The sequence below is a fragment of the Erpetoichthys calabaricus genome, chromosome 1 (assembly GCF_900747795.2).
Source record: "Erpetoichthys calabaricus chromosome 1, fErpCal1.3, whole genome shotgun sequence".
Classification (NCBI taxonomy): Eukaryota; Metazoa; Chordata; class Cladistia; order Polypteriformes; family Polypteridae; genus Erpetoichthys; species Erpetoichthys calabaricus.
Window position 1 is genome coordinate 229,139,060 of NC_041394.2, and position 16,790 is coordinate 229,155,849.

The 16,790-nt window shown below is 36.4% G+C and overlaps 1 protein-coding gene across 1 annotated transcript in view; it reads right to left on the reverse strand.

Annotated features, from left to right (window-relative positions):
* The window catches only part of LOC114659672 (copine-8), a 650,855-nt gene that overhangs the window by 376,746 nt on the left and 257,319 nt on the right, over window positions 1–16,790 (reverse strand). The window lies entirely within an intron of this gene.

Consider the following 16,790-nt stretch of genomic DNA (forward strand, 5'->3'; position numbering starts at 1 on the left):
ATGTTCAAGGAGGATGATGAATTAAAGGTAAAACAGAACTACAAACATAAGAATTGAAAATCATATCTACTTGCAGAGCACTAATTGGTGTGGCAAAAAATCAGTGACATTTAAGATAATCAGAATGTGGGAAATCTTTTTGTTGTCTGTCAAGTTCTCATAAATCCAGTGGTAGCTAATGTATGTTGATGACATTAATTTGTAAATATAAGAAGAGTAACTCTAGTGGTTGTTTTTGTCAGGAATTATGAGAGAGAGACTGAGCTAAGCAGATATTTCTTTCTGATTATTGCAGGAGTCTTGAGGAGTTGAAATATTGATTCATAGAATAATCCCCTTTGGTGCTTCTGAGGTAATTTCTGATTTCATGGACAGGGGAAAACTCAATGAAACTAAATTAATTTGGCTAACATATACACACCAACCTGGGATAAAAATGAATTTACAACTAATGATTCTTTTTGGTTCTTAATATGTACACTGGATTCAAAAAGTATTTAGACTTGTTATAAAATCATTTAAATTAATATGTCCTCACATCAAGCAACACTCAATACCCGAGACTGACAGAGTGCAAACAGAAAGAAATACACAAGTTTCAAGATCTTTGCTATGAGACTTAGAATCTGGCTCAGGTGTATCTCTTTCTGTTGATTATCATCAAAATGTTTCTACACTTTGTGGAGTTCTGTGGTCAATTCATCTGTTTGGAAATGATTAGAAAAGGCACACACTACTCCAAAGAAGTTTCCACAGCAGACAATGTGAATCAGAGTAAAACCTGAGCCATGAAGTTGAAGCGATTGACTGCAGAAATTAGAGACAAGATTGTGTGCTGGCATAAATCTGGGGCCTGCGGTGGGCTGGCGCCCTGCCCGGGGTTTGTTTCCTGCCTTGCGCCCTGTGTTGGCTGGGATTGGCTCCAGCAGACCCCCGTGACCCTGTAGTTAGGATATAGCGGGTTGGATAATGGATGGATGGATGGATGGATGGATGGATGGATGGATGGATGGATAAATCTGGGGAATTCTGTAAAAATTCAAGCAGCACTGAAGATATTCAAGAGTACAGTTGCCTTCATAATTCTTAAATAGAAGAAGACTGGAACAACTACAGCTCTTCCTAAAGCTGGCCACCCAGCCAAACTGAGTAATGATGAAAGAACGGCCATGGTAAGAGAGGTCACCAAAAATCTGATGGTCACCCTGGCTGTGCTCCAGAAAACCTGGGCAGATATGGGGGAAAATTCTAGAAGGAAGACTATCACTGTAACACTCCACCGATCTGGACTTTATTACAATGTGGCAGGACATACACATCTCCTCAGTAAAAGATACATGGAAGCCTTCTTGGAGTTTGCACAAAGGCACCAAAAGGACTCTCAGACTGTGAGAAACAATATTTTCTAGTCTGTTGGTGGCAGCATCAAGCTATGGGGTTGTTTTCTCAAGAATTCGAAGACTAGACTTTGTTGAGGGAAAGCTGAATGGAACAACATGCAAATATATTCTTAATAAAAACCTGCACCAGAGCACTCTGGACCTCAGACTGGGCTGAAAGTTCTCCTTCCATCAGGACAATGACCCAAAGTACAAAGCAAAGGCAAAACAGGACAGCCTTACAGATAACTCTGGGAATGTCTTTGAGTTTCCCAGCCTGAGCCAGGACAATTGAACATCTTCAGAGAATCCTGAAAATAGCTGCACACCCACAATCTGTATCCAAACCTGCCAGAGCTTGAGAGGATCTGCAGAGGGGAATGCCAGAAAATCCACAAATCCAAGTGTGCAAGCAAAGCTTGTCACGTCATAATCAAAATAACATTAGGCTGAAATCCTGCCAAAGATGCTTCAGGTTAAGTGTTGAGTAAAGGGTCTAAATACTTGTGTCAATGTGATATATCAATTTTTTATTGTTAATGTTCTTCTTCTTCTTTCGGCTGCTCCCGTTAGGGGTTGCCACAGCGGATCATCTTCTTCCATATCTTTCTGTCCTCTGCATCTTGTTCTATAACACCCATCATCTGCATGTCCTCTCTCACCACATCCATAAACCTTCTTTTAGGCCTTCCTCTTTTTCTCTTGCCTGGCAGCTCTGTCCTTAGCATCCTTCTCCCAATATATTCAGCATTTGGGATTCAAAAGAGTTGTTATAAGACAAGTGCAAATACTTTATAAAAAGTTTTGATTCCATGAGATTTTTTGCTAGTCATACTTCTCTAAAAATCATACATATTTGAATATCAAACACATATCAAACACAAGGTTGTACACAGTGATTCATAACATTGGCGCAGTTGCGCTTTGTAACAATGCAGCTTTCAGGAAAAGGAATAACAATTAGAAACAACAAAAATTAGAGTAATAATTGAACATATTAAACAGGCCAAATCAGCACACTTCAAACTGGATGATAATCCTAAATGATAATCCTAATGATAATCCTATATAACTGTAGTGAAAATATACATATAAAAAAAAATACAGCAAACCCAGACCTGTTTTAGAGGTAGTCAAAGATATCCTGCATTTAACTTTTTTTTCCTGTCAGTCCCTAATGAGAAGTTAAGCAAAATGACACCTTTTATTGGCTAACTGAAGCATGTATACATCTTGCCTGAAGAAGGGGCCTGAGTTGCCATGAAAGCTTGCATATTGTAATCTTTTCAGTTAGCCAATAAAAGGTGACATTTTGCTTAACTTCTCATTACATCCATAATGGCTAATGCAGTACAACACCCTAGTACTACTGTCAGTCCCTACAAAAACATTTCATAGGTGATCTCCTATATTTCAAAAGCATTTCCCTCTCTGCTGAAGTCAAAATCTATTCAAACAAATGTTTAAAGTCTAAATTAAACTTGAGCCGTGCCAGGCCAATATGTTGCAGTTTGGAAGAAAACTGCTTTGTCACTAAAAATGAAAAATTTGAGGACCCAATGTTATTATTTTCTTATTTATATTCAAATACCTGCACATATTTATTTCTACCTATGTCTGATGTTGTCAGGTTGCTTGGCACATTTTTTTAATAGGCTCACAGTCATCTACAATGGGAAGAGGTGGGCAAGGAGGACAAGTAGAAGAAGCCTTTTCTGTCAATCTTGCCATGATGCTCAAGTACATTAATTTGCTCTGTTTATGACAATAGTATTTCACCAATTCCACCTTCCAGTGATGCTTTAAGCATAGATGTTATCTTTGGTAGTTTGGGAATGACCTGTTGTGCTAGTTGCATGATTTTGGCATCAGTTACTTTTTTTCTTTTTCTTATCATGATGAATCTCTTCATTGTCTATAGTCTAACTTATGCAGATTTTCTTGCCTTTCTCCATATGTTGCCTGTAACGTCACACAGCATGACACCCCAGTTTTCACTGTTTCATTTAGCCTAAAACTGCACACAATGTTTTTTCTTTTTAAAAAAATTAAATATAACTTTTGTGGTTGACTTCATCAAGGTCTGTTGAGGTGATCCTTTGGTTCTGGAGAGATCTGTTACCCCAGTGACTGTATCTCAAACTACATTAACGATTTTACATTTTAGCTACGTCTAATAAAAAAAGATATACACATTATTGCATATGTTAATAATACTCTTTGCATCTACCTAAAATAAGAACAGCAAAAAACATGTTAAAAACATGTGATTAAACACATGTCCCTTCGCAATTAGTTAATGTGAATGTGATTGCTGTACAACTTCTTCACTGCTCAAACTGCAAAAATCTGTGCCTTTCATATAAATCCTTGTTATGTCACATAACTGTGCCATGTGAAAGTAATGTGTATTGACATCCCTCAGCCCTGTATCTTCAATTAAATTTAAAGGTCTGCAGTCTGATGTGATTCATTTTGTAATAGATAGCAGTAGTTAATGCTTTCAATTTTGTTTTAATCATAGAAGTCGATTAATACAGTCTGCCACAGATTTTACTGCCTAACTTTAGAATTTTTAACAGCGGCATCATGCATATTTTGACCTAAGTGATAAGCCAAGCGCATCATATTTCTTTGATATTTAAATTTGCCTTTACAAATGTCAACAACCTTCTCCTTTGGAACATGCGGGAAATATTTAAATCAAAAATCAAAATAAGCATCTCAAATTTAATCTTTCTTAGGCATTGTTAATGGATTAGCTTATATCAGGGGTTTCCAAAAATTAAGCCCTCACTAAATTTTTTATGTATTCTATGGTGAGCGCCCTAACAAACATAAATCCAAATCAATGAACCTGAGCTGATCTTAAATCTCAGTTACCACTAACAGTAATCATGCAGCATGATTTTGTATAATAGCAGACCTGTTAAGCAAAGCAAAGTTTATCAAAGCAACTGACCATTGATATATATGTGATTGATATACTGTATATGTGATTAAGTGGCATATTTCTCTGCCAGGGGTTTCCAGCCTTTTTTCTTCACATACAACCTCCTGGAATTGCAATATTTTAAAGTGTCCCAATTTTCTTTCAGTTTTATATTACTTAGTTACTGAACTCCAACTGCTGCTAAAACTGCATTTGGGGATTTTAATAAGTGATTATAGAGTTTGTTTTTTGTGTGGTTGTGTATGTCTTTTAGCTTTTCTTATGCACATCAAATACTTTTTAATGAATTATTTCTTATTGTGAGGAGTATAGCATGACTTGTAGAAATCAAGTCAAAAGTAGCATAACATTTCCATATTTTTAAATGTACAAGAATTATAAACATATGAATCCAGAAGCAAGCAACTCAACTTACAACTACAAGTCAAAAAAAGAAGAAATAGCTCAAAGTCAACAGAGAAGGTTGAGGGTCTTTATGTGTTATAGACCAAGGGTGTTCTATGTAGAATAAGTGAAAAGGGTATTACTGCATACTAGCATTAAGAATGCTTTGATCAGGCTTTTTAAGTTCAATACCATTCACCGATTTTTTGTTACTTGATCAGCTGATCGCGATACCAATCAGATATTTATTTTCCCTTATTTCTTTAAAAAACATTTTACTCTAAGCTCCTGCATAACTAGACACATAGAAGCCTTATGTCCTATATTAATGCATATTTTTATAATTAAACTATACACCACAAGTGTTAACTGTTCATTTTTTTATTAACAAAATGAAATTCTGTTGCCTCACAGTTAGGAGACCTGGGTTCGCTTCCCAGGTCCTCCCTGCATGGAGTTTGCATGTTCTCCCTGTGTCTAAGTTAATTTCCTCCGGGTGCTCCGGTTTCCTCCCACAGTCCAAAGACATGCAGGATAGGTGGATTGGCAATTCTAAATTGGCCCTAGTGTGTGCTTGGTGTGTGTGTGTGTTGTGCGCCCTGCAGTGGGCTGGAACCCTGCCCGAGGTTTGTTTCCTGCCTTGCACCCTGTGTTGGCTGGGATTGGCTCCAGCGGTCCCCCGTCACCCTGTAGTTAGGATATAGCGAGTTGGATAATGAATGGATGTATGAAATTCTGTAGGTTTATTGTTCAGCTGCCATAAAATGCTAAAAAAAAATAAAATTTCCTTAAAATACATACTAAAATATATACAAAAATATTTATCCATAATACATAAAAGAAAAGAAAATGCTTCCCATAATTACGAGCTGTCATGCTGTTTAATTTTTTTTTATAATGTACCTATCTGAAACAAGGGTTCTTGAAAAAGTAGTTTTCACTATTTCTCTAACAACAAAAAATGATACATTTTTTATATTTATATGTATAAATATATATATTTATATTTACTGTATATGTATACTCACACAATCAATTAACTGTTATTGGCAATTAAACACTGCTTACATGTAAATATATCTGCACTTACAGGTTTTAATCATTAATTGTAATTCAGCTTTTTTACTGCTAAATTATACATTTACTGTTAAAATATATAAACACATGTGCTTTTTCTTCTTCTGCAGTGTATTAGTTAGACAGTCATAATTCTTGAGGTGTAATAAATATGGATTACCATTTTAATAATGCAGTACTTGTTTCTTACCAAATATTATAATGTATGACACACACCAACAAATAATAAACAGTTCAAAATCTTTAAAAAGGCTGCATATATGTCATATGTTCATAAGCTTTTTATTAAGAAGACACAAGTTTAACATACTTAACAGCTTTATAAGTAAGACACATTTTGCTGTTAAGCCAACAAGGCTGTGGTTAACTGTCTTATCTTTTCTTTTTCTGACTGAAAACGTAAACTGCTGCCCTTAAAACAAGCTTGCTGTTGGAACTCAAATGATATCCTTTTTAAGTTAAATGACAAAATGAAAAGGTCTGAAATAATTAAAGTAGCTTTTCTTGCCGTTTGTCTAAAAGCATTGAACAATTCCATTTACTCAGTTTATTACTCCACTTTCTTTAACATAAAGGCTAAACTCTCTGATAAAACAAGCATTGATTTGCTTTATTTACACTACAGGAAGTTTGTTGCCAAAAAAAAAAGGACACACACTGGCTCAGTTGCTGCAATACCTTGCATAAAGGAGCACTGAAACTAAATTACATAAAGCCAAAAAAGCCGGGGCTGAAACAATCAGTTTTTGTAATCAGCTAATTTACCAATCACTGATCAAATCTTTTTTAGTGAAAATCAGAGCATTTCTAACTAGTATGATATTCTTAATAAGGATTGTTTCCTGAAAACTGGTTTCAATATTCCTTAACGTATGCATTTTCAAAAAACAGACACTGGAAAAAATAACTGTTAAGTGTATAATAAGTGTGCAAACGATGGTTAAAAAAAATTAAAGGTAAATAAGTTTCTTCTGTCTCAGAAGAATTTTACATTATTTATGCTTTCTGGCGTCCCCAACAGCTGGCAGGAAATGAGGAACATAAGAATTAAACTTTTGGATTTTTGGGTGGTGCAATTATAACCCCTTCATCCATAGTCTAGGGATTCACATACTCAATTGTTGCATTGTGCAAAATGACCCCCTGATAATATTGCACTACTTTAAACTTTACATACCCTCAAGTAAGCATTGTGTTTCTTTTTTGCAGTATCAATGATAGCAAATAAGTCTAAGACCAATTACAATAAGTATTCACCATACATATAGTTGTAGTATTTGACACTGTGAGAGATGTTGAATGGTATCCTGCCCGTACTGAACCCTGCATACAAGACAAACGAAAGCAAATATTAATTGCTTTCAGGTACAAATCTGCACAAGACTCACCGTGCCCATTCTTTGAATGGTTACCTTGTTCAAACCTGAGACCCTGAATATTTGACCTCAATATCTGTACAGTACTTATGTATGTGGCATATTTTATTATTTTAAGAATGAATTAAACTACACATTGATATTTTGATATACATACTTGTGTCTCATTTGTAAAAGCCATCAGCCAAATGATCTACATTACAATGCAGAAGTTATATTGTTGCCTTATTCCATTACAAAACCCTAAATCAAAACTGCACTAATAAGCATATTGTGTATAATTATTTGTGGAAGAGGAGAGTCTTCAGAGGCATTTCTTTAAAGGGACTACACTAAAGGGCTGAAGGTAGACAGCTTGTCCCACAAGCAAAACTATTATCAGCTGTGGCAAAGGCGCTATTTAGGCGTCAACCCAACACAGACTGACAACGGAGGCACGTGTAAAATAAACAAAAAGAACTTTTATTTTTCTTCAGCCATGGGGCACATCTTCCCCGTGTCCAACAGGCCCAAAATAGTCCCAAAACACCCAAAAGCAAAAACACCCCAAACCACACTCTTCTTCCTCCACTACTCCTCCCAGGCAGCATCTTCCTCCTGCGCATGTGTGTGAGCAGATGTCACTTCAGAGTCAGGCACACTTTTCAATTGCTTTGCCAATATATGTGTGGCATGTTGTGAAGAAAAACATGATTTGCCAAGTCCATGCTGGCCATGTCCATGTACTGTTCATTAATTATTTTGACCTCAAAGCATTAGTTCTCCAAGTTAAACCTGCTATTTGTAGGTTTGTTTTAGAGCATTAGTTGCCCAGGTAACTGAGCTGGATTTTGTTAAATCTCTTTCTAGAACGGGCAAATCCTAAACCTGTTCTAAAAAGCAGGATTAGTGAGCTATCTGCAGGTTTGACCTCATAGACCACATAATTCTGGCCTATTCTGTTCTAGAAATGCAGGTTTGGTTAAATCCAAGTTTTCTGGAATGGAATTTGCCTTATTTAAGTTAATCCTGAATTACTTTCTGCTTTCTGATACAAACCTCAGCACACAGCTCAATCAAACAAGTAGGAAAAGCATACAATAACAATAATAAGTAGAGAAACCCATGTAACATTGTTGCTTAAATTTGATAAGACTGTTAACTGCGTAAGAGTTAATTATGGGTCCAGTGTGTTTATTTTAAAGTTATATTAATGAATACTTGCCATGTAATTGTTTTCCAATTTAAGTTAATATAGAACATTGGTTTCCCGCTGAGTTATATAGAAAGTGTCTGGGATTTTTCCAGTTGAACACAGTAAGTGTTTGTTAAAGTACTGTGGCCTTTGATACCACAACCATTACCTCGTTGCAAACTTTAAACCTGGCTTGTAATACACCAAACACTGTCATAAATGCATTAAGAGGTAGAGGTATATCTGGGAAATACGCAAAGATTTTTGCCAACAATAATGTTAGTGTAAAGTATTCTTGAAACATTTGACCTAGTGATGATAGTGCGAGATGACAACACTCACAGGTTGAATCTTGCTGTGGGCATATTTTAGACAGTTTTTAATGAGATACATGTTACCAATGAAAGGTTTTTAATTTCAATATGGTGTGCTTGGCAAATACTAAAATAGAATATATTCTACAAATGGCTAAGTTGCATTCCTTTTCTGAGATTTGAATTGAAGGATACCTTTCTCATTGCTCCCTAAGATAATTAAGGTAAATTCCTTATAATAGTTTTTATATATATTGTAAAAGTGATATAGAGCATGAATCATCCAGACTAGCCTGTACTGCCTCAGAAATATATATAGGAGAGAAATTTGGAAAATTGGGTAGGCTGCTTTTAACAAATTCTAATTTATGTACAGGAAAAAAGTAAGCAGCTGGAAAATTAAATATGAAGTTTATTTACTCTAAGGATACAAATATTTTATCAGTTTAGAGCTCTCTAAGTGTCTCAATCTCATGAGTTTTCCATAGGCTGAATACTGAGATGCTTTGAGAAAGCTGAAAAAGATGATTATTATGAATAAGAGAAATAAGTAATAGAGTTTTTAAGCCGGCATAGACTGATTGATTTCTGTCAATTCCCAAAATTTTATTGTATGAACATACTGTATGTATAGGTTTAATTCAAATTAGTCTATGTTCATATTATATGCAGACCAAGGCTTCTGGAAAGCACAAAGAAATTTAATCCATCCGTATACATTGGCGCCAAACCTAAATTTGCACACTATGGTAAAAAGTTCTACTCTATCAAAAGCTTTTTCTGCATTCAAGCATAGTAAATTTCTGGAGAGTCAGGTTTTATAGATGAGTATTTATATTAAACTAGTTCTGAAGGTTGAAGACTAAATGGTAATTTTTAATAATTACAGTTTGGCATTGTGATGGTAGTGAGGGGAACACTTTCTCAATTCTTTTAGATAAGACCTTTGCAGGTATTTTAACATAATTATTCAGGAGCAAAATTGGCATTTATGAAGCCCACTGTAAGTAAGTTTTTGTTTTTGCAGGGAAGACAGTAATTGATATTTGGCATAAAGAAAACTAATGAGTCTAACTTACTTGAAAATGTTTATAAAATTCCACTACAAAATTCTGGGCCTACAGCTTTTCCACTTTGCAGTGAGTTTATGGCATCTTGTAATTCTGAAAGAGGTTTATCAACTTCTTTAGTATTGAGAATATCAAGCTGTGGTATTTGTATTTTACGAGGATTATAAAGACTTATACTGTTTACTGAATATATTAGTTATGTCATTGTGCTAATATTACTTAGAGTTTCGTTGTTAATCTCTAAAATAACATTGTGAATTCTCTGTTTAATTATTTAATATGGATATAAATTAAGACTGTTTAAACACTTAGCAAGAAATTACAAAACTGTAAGCAGTTAAGCCACACCCTGATCACAATGAACATTACAGAGAAAACAAGATTTCAACATATTATCCATATGCAATTTGACAAGGAAGCTATACATTAAAACTGTACAATTGAATCAAGTCAAGTATTATAAATAGAAAACCGACCTCTAACAGACAAGGTAAAATGGAAGCCTTTCCTTATTGGTCTTGCTCATTTTTGCACATGCAATGAGAGCTTCTAAATACATAAATAAGTGTTCACAAATTGGCACTTTTTATAATACAGACACTGGAACAATGGTGATATTACAGTCAGTCAGTGAGCACACCAAGTAGAGTGAAGACTTGAGACTGAGATACCAGAGTGTCTAGTATGGGCATCTTAAGAAAAGAAGTGTCAGCATTTTCGTGGATTTGAGATACAATATTGCGAGTACAATAAATAAGGTTTATCATCATATGTAACAGTTGTCCAAGCTCTTGCTGCTTTAACAATTATAATCAATGGCTTGCAGCAGTCGGTAGCTTTTTCTGCTTACAGGTAGGCTGATGAAACTAAGAGAAGTAGGTTGATCTCCATTTCTTTACTATTTTTAAAATAAAATGAGACTTTTCAAAATGTTCCATCTATGTTTTCCTCTCTATTTCTTCCTAGAGGTGTTACAACAGAGCTAAGTGTCCAGGAGCCCATGAGTGCTTTCCCTGTTGTTTAAGTACTGTAATTTTCTTTTATAGAGTAAGACTAGGGAGACGAGACGTGATCTTCTCGGAAGACAATTTGACGTTCTGCGAGAGACACTTTAACGTCACGCGAGACAAGGCAGTAAGACAATATTTAAAACAAGTTCACAGACATCAAACTTAGCAGTTGTTGGAATGCTTTTGGCAGACACGCTTCATGTGCTCGCAGCTCTTAAAACAACGACAAGTGACAAGCAGAACACGCAGCTCACCAGCAGCAGGAAGCCAGCAGGTGATCCAACCGCTTCTCCTTAGCATGCATTCAGCCAAAAAACCCCTCCCCCCACTTCACAACGCAAGTGGCAGAGACGCAAGGTGGCAAAAGGACAGCTGCTGTACAGGCTTTTAAATGATCGACACGCAGAATACGCAGCTTGCCAGCAGCAGCAGCAACAAGCCAGCAGATGATCCAACCGCTTCTCCTTAGTGTGCGTTCAGCTGCCCCCCCTTCACAACGCGAGCAGCGTTTTACATCCTGCAAGAAAAATTTAACCATACCTGGGGCCGGAAATAAAGGACAAGTACAGTATTGTTTTTACAAAAGTTTTAAAGTAAAAGTAAAAATAATGCATATGTAACAATTCCCATGAAAATAATCTCTTTAAATTGTATATCTGGTAAACCAAACCCGGGTGTGGGTGAGCAAAGCGAGCAGGGGGGCGGAGCCTCCAAGTTCTTTTATAGAATAATTCTGAATCTATACGTAATGTGACTTCATTGAAAATCTCTGTAATCTTCTTCCATAATATAAAGGAATCTGTGGTGCATTTCAGGTAGCGACTGAGCAAAAGTATATTCAGTTTAGTGTCTTTTATTTTGGGGTGGATGGTTTGCCTTGCTTACGGTTCTCCAACTTGTGTGTACAGTACTTACTCATTCTGTGACAGAGTGTTTTCATTCTCATATCTAATATGTACATTTCACATTTGGGGATTATGTATTAATTTTCCCTGTGGATTAGCCCTTAAGTGGTAAATAAGTGTAAGTGGGGTTTTAAAGTAAAGAACATCTTTGTGTGTTACGTTTAGAATAATAAATGGAAAAACTAATAGATGAAGGGACAAGAGACAAAATAAATGAAAAGGCAAATTTCCTGAGTAATTCCGTTATAGGTTATTGTTAGTAGGTATCTAAAGGACGTAGATATTTACCTGTCTCACAAAAGAGTCACTTGCTTTGAAAAATCAGACTGCTTTGATTAGTATCTCACCAACATACTGTGCCATATTGTGACAACAGAACTGCCTGCTTCCTTAGAAAATGCTTGTAATTACTTCCTTTGAAAATGAACAAATTCTGGGGACATTGGTCCCTAATCTGCATATAGTGGTCTATGTACATCTTGATAGTAACAATACTATTGTTTAACAAGAGGAAATTGGTATGTACTATTGTTTTAACTGATTGTCATGTTGACATTGAAGCATTTATATACCTCTGGGTAAATGAGAATAGAAAACTCTGGTCAGAAATTACAAACTGCTGTCTACTTCTTTTATGCTTTTGGCACCATATTGCTGTGGCTACACCCAAAAGCAATAGTGGCTTTTACCTGAGGCCAGTAACATATATTTTTAAGTGTAGCCTTAAATACACTGTTCACTTATTTCTTAGTATTTGCTGTAGTGGGAGGTGAACACGCATATGTGTTACGTAAAAATCGGTACATTCTACATTGCATAAATAGATCTTGCCTAGTTTAAGCTTACCACACACAACCATTCAAATTCCTTGTTACTTTATTCTCTTTTAAACATGTTGATAGTAGGCTGAAGTGCATAAAAATAAACCGGGAAAATTTAGAAGTGACTCACAAGCAGCCCTCTTCATGTTTGCTGTGCTGCTGCCTTCTAGCATAGAGCAAGCAAGGGAGTTGGAATGAAAAAATAGACAGGCTTCATAATAACAAAGGAAAAAGCATGCTGCAGATATGAACCCCCACCTCCTACTGTTTAAACATCAACCAGCTACATAAGCCTAAAACATGAAAAAACTATCCATCCATTTTCCAACCCGCTGAATCCGAACACAGGGTCACGGGGGTCTACTGGAGCTAATCCCAGCCAACAAAGGGTGCAAGGCAGGAACCAATCCCGGGCAGGGCGCCAACCCACCGCAGGACACACACACACACCCACACACCAAGCACACACTAGGGCCAATTTATTATTGCCAATGCACCTAACCTGCATGTCTTTGGACTGTGGGAGGAAACCGGAGCACCTGGAAGAAACCCACACAGATGGAGAGAACCTGCAAACTCCACGCAGGGAGGACCTGGGAAGCGAACCCGGGTCTCCTAACTGCGAGGCAGCAGCGCTACCACTGCACCACTATGCCACCCATGAAAAAACTAGTATACAGCTTATTACACAAAACCACACTGAAACTTGAATCTACAAATATTGAACTGCTGTAATTTAAGATTATGTTCCAAAATTCTATGTAAGTGTTTACACATTTCTTATTCTTTATACTAAACATTCACAATATTTTTTGGATTTTACCATCCCTAATATTTATTGAACTAAAATCTTTTTAGCTCAGTCTATGTGTTCATAATAAAGATGATGTGATTTAAAAGTAAGTTATTCTGTATATATTGTCAAAAGATTCAAGTTTTAATTGTACACTCAACTTTTCCTATGGAGTGCCTCATTAGGTGATATAACACATTCATAATCAATTCTGGAAATCCCTGTAGTCAGGTCTCATGCTTTTGTAGCCTCCAATTTATTTTTGTGTGAAAAACATATGATTATTTCTCCACTTAAAACTGCCTTTAGACTTTCCAGAGTGTTCACCCTGAAAACTCTGGAGAAGCACTGATCTATAAAATAAAAAAAAAAAAACTTGAGAAATGAATTCTAGAAAGTCTTGATCCATTAGTAACAAACAGGGGTTAAGAAAACAGATGTAAACGAGTTTGTATTGCATAATGGTGTAAGCTCCACAAGAAGGTCATCCAAGCCTTTTAAAACTTCTTTAATTGTGAATTTGACTGTCAGGTTGCATCACCTGCACAATGTACCAAAGTATTTCTTACTGTGGTCTTTCATTGCTTGTTGTTACCAAAACTGTAGTTGTTCACAGAAAAGAACTATGTTAGTATTAAAACAAAGTATGTCAAGAAATGCAGTATGGTACATGTGACCACACTGAAGTCATATACTGCACACAGGTGTGTGGACTTCCAGGAAAGTTTAAGGTTCTGCTGTATCAGCATGGCATATACAGTATAAGGCTCCACTAGTCACTTCTTGTCTACAAAGTGTTGATCTCCACAGTTCCAAATCCAGGAAATGGCTGGGGCTACCAAAAAGCCTAAGTAGCGTACTCCCACACAACAATCAGGGCTTACTTCTATTGAGTTTTAAGGCTAATTCCAAACTTTTTGCATGTTTTCATCAAATGCAGTCTTTCTAGTTTGTTCATTGCTTTGAGTGTCAATGGCTGATCATCATCCTTGTAACAGCCATGAATCTGCAGGACCGAAGCATGTGAGTGGACGGCCAACCAATCCTACGAAGAATAGTGCAGAGACAGTGCTCTTCAGTAACGAGGCTCTCACTGGAGTAACAATTAGATTAATATGCGAAAACCCAGATTTGCACTCACTTGATGAAACTGGAATACAACTAAGACTCAGCACACAATTAATTACAGAATCATTTAATATGTAGTTGATACCACAACTAGTTGTCGTGGCTGAGGTGCCGGTAACAAAGTATCAGTAAGTACCGTCACACAAAAAAAAAAAAAAATATCACTGTATCACAGAATACTACCACCACTTCTAGACGCACAACAACGCTCTGTATTGTGGGTTGAATGTTGCTAGGATACCCGAAGTGTTGCATTCATGGCTTGTACTACTGTAGGTATTTTTGGAGGAATTTCTGAAGGTTCGTGAAATGTGTCTTTCTTGGTTTTTCTCTGTGTTTTTGGCAGGACCATGGGCTGGGTCACTTGGAGGTTACTTCTGGGCCACATGTGGCCCACGGGTCGCCTTTTGAATAGGCCAGCTCTATCGTCATAGCAAATTACATCTCCCTCTCCAGTCCTTGGATGAGAAGTTTAAGGTCATGAGAACCAGAAAAGTGATGCAGTACAGGGACTTGTGTGATTTGAAGGTAGTAGATAGGTGTAATAAGAGGAGGAAATGGAGGGCAGAGGGAGCAGTTCAACAGGCTGAGGGAAGTCTGTGCCGCAAGAGGTTGTGGGGGTAGTAATCCAATGAACAAATCAGTCTTTGAGACTTCCTACCCCAGAACCATCAAAGGTAGGGAGGAGCAGGAGGTGAGAGCAGCACTCGAGAAGTAAAGGTCATGCAGATCAATCACAATGAGACAACAAGGAATGTGGACTAGATGGGAGAATGTGGCCAAGAGGAAGGAGACCTGAGATGAGATATGGAAATCTGAACCACAATGAATAAAATTTCTCATCTGAGCTGTGTATGATGTATTATTGCAAATGCCACTAAACTTTCACATAGGAGGATTCTTATTGAAAATAAAGAAAGAAAGGAATTTTGTTTCAAGTGAGCATCCATCCAAAAGGATTCAGCCACTTTACATTTACAATATGTATTTGTTGCGGTGGGTTGGCACCCTGCCCAGGATTGGTTCCCTGCCTTGTGCCCTGTGTTGGCTGGGATTGGCTCCAGCAGACCCCCGTGACCCTGTGTTCGGATTCAGCGGGTTGGAAAATGGATGGATGAATATGTATTTGTTTCTTATTTTCTAAGCACTTAAGCTCTGAAGTTCTATGTTTCTGATTAAACAGAGAAGTCCAAAAAATAAATGTTTAATGTGCATCATTCCATCATTGTGCCTTAAAACATAAAATGCCTTTTTTGCAATGAATTTGTGTATATTTTAATAAAATATTGTAATGTTCATAAAATCTGGGCAATTTATTCATGTGATGACCCAAAAAATACATAAAAATAAAGGTATTTGTTGAGCACCATTCATCTAGAACAGAGTCATCTACAATGAGCGATCTACAAAAAAAGTGGTGAGTGACCTTTTAACACAATACTATAGCTAAAAAATAATGACATGCTGAATTTAGCAAAATATGATGCTTTGCAGAAGTGATGTCTCATTGACCATCACACTCTGTAAAGTCCAAACAGCTACACAAGGCCAACAGCTTTATCAATGACTATGGGTGGTTGTGTCTTGCAGAAGACCACTCTAATGCTCAGGTGTCAATTTGACATCTCCATGTTTTTGACTGATCCATCAAATTTACTCCAGTCTACACATATGATTCATTTGTTTGTAGTCTTTAGTTTTAAATATTAATATGGTTTACTTCATATACTTTATATAAATTACAAAGAGCAATGGGCCCAGCACACAGCTCACTTCTGACATCTCCTAAAAGAGCCACAGGGAGTTATGCATTCAAGTCAATTCTGTAATTACATTCACACTGCATCCCTGGTCCTTCTTATGCACATTTTAAGAAGTAAAATTACAAACTAATCTAATTTCCATTTAAGAATAAATTCTGACAATTATTTGTACATCCTCTTAAATATACCAAGAAAATGCATAAATTGGACTTCCATTTTATATGTAAATTGGAGGATTGATCATTTATTGCTTCAGGGCTTCTAAAGTATTTTGCATGAAAATTGTTAGGTACAGCACAGATGTAACATAGATAATAAAGAATATCATGCATGTGCACATTAAACAGGTTTCTGTCTTGTTGACTTTCTGTTGCTCTTTAAGAGCAGGGATTATTTTTTTATTGATTTACTTACTTTTGTTTCAATATTTCTGGAGGCCATTTTCTGGAGTACATTGTATGTTATTCAGTGTGAACATTACCAAAAAGTAAATTACAAAAAAGGTCCTTAATTTTTATATGAAATCAAAGCAAGACAAATTAATTTCCTATCAAATAACTGCAATAATCTGTGCCAAAATGAAACTTCCTTTTCAAGTACTGTAACTAAAAGGATTGAAAAGCAACACAAGGAAATAGTTATG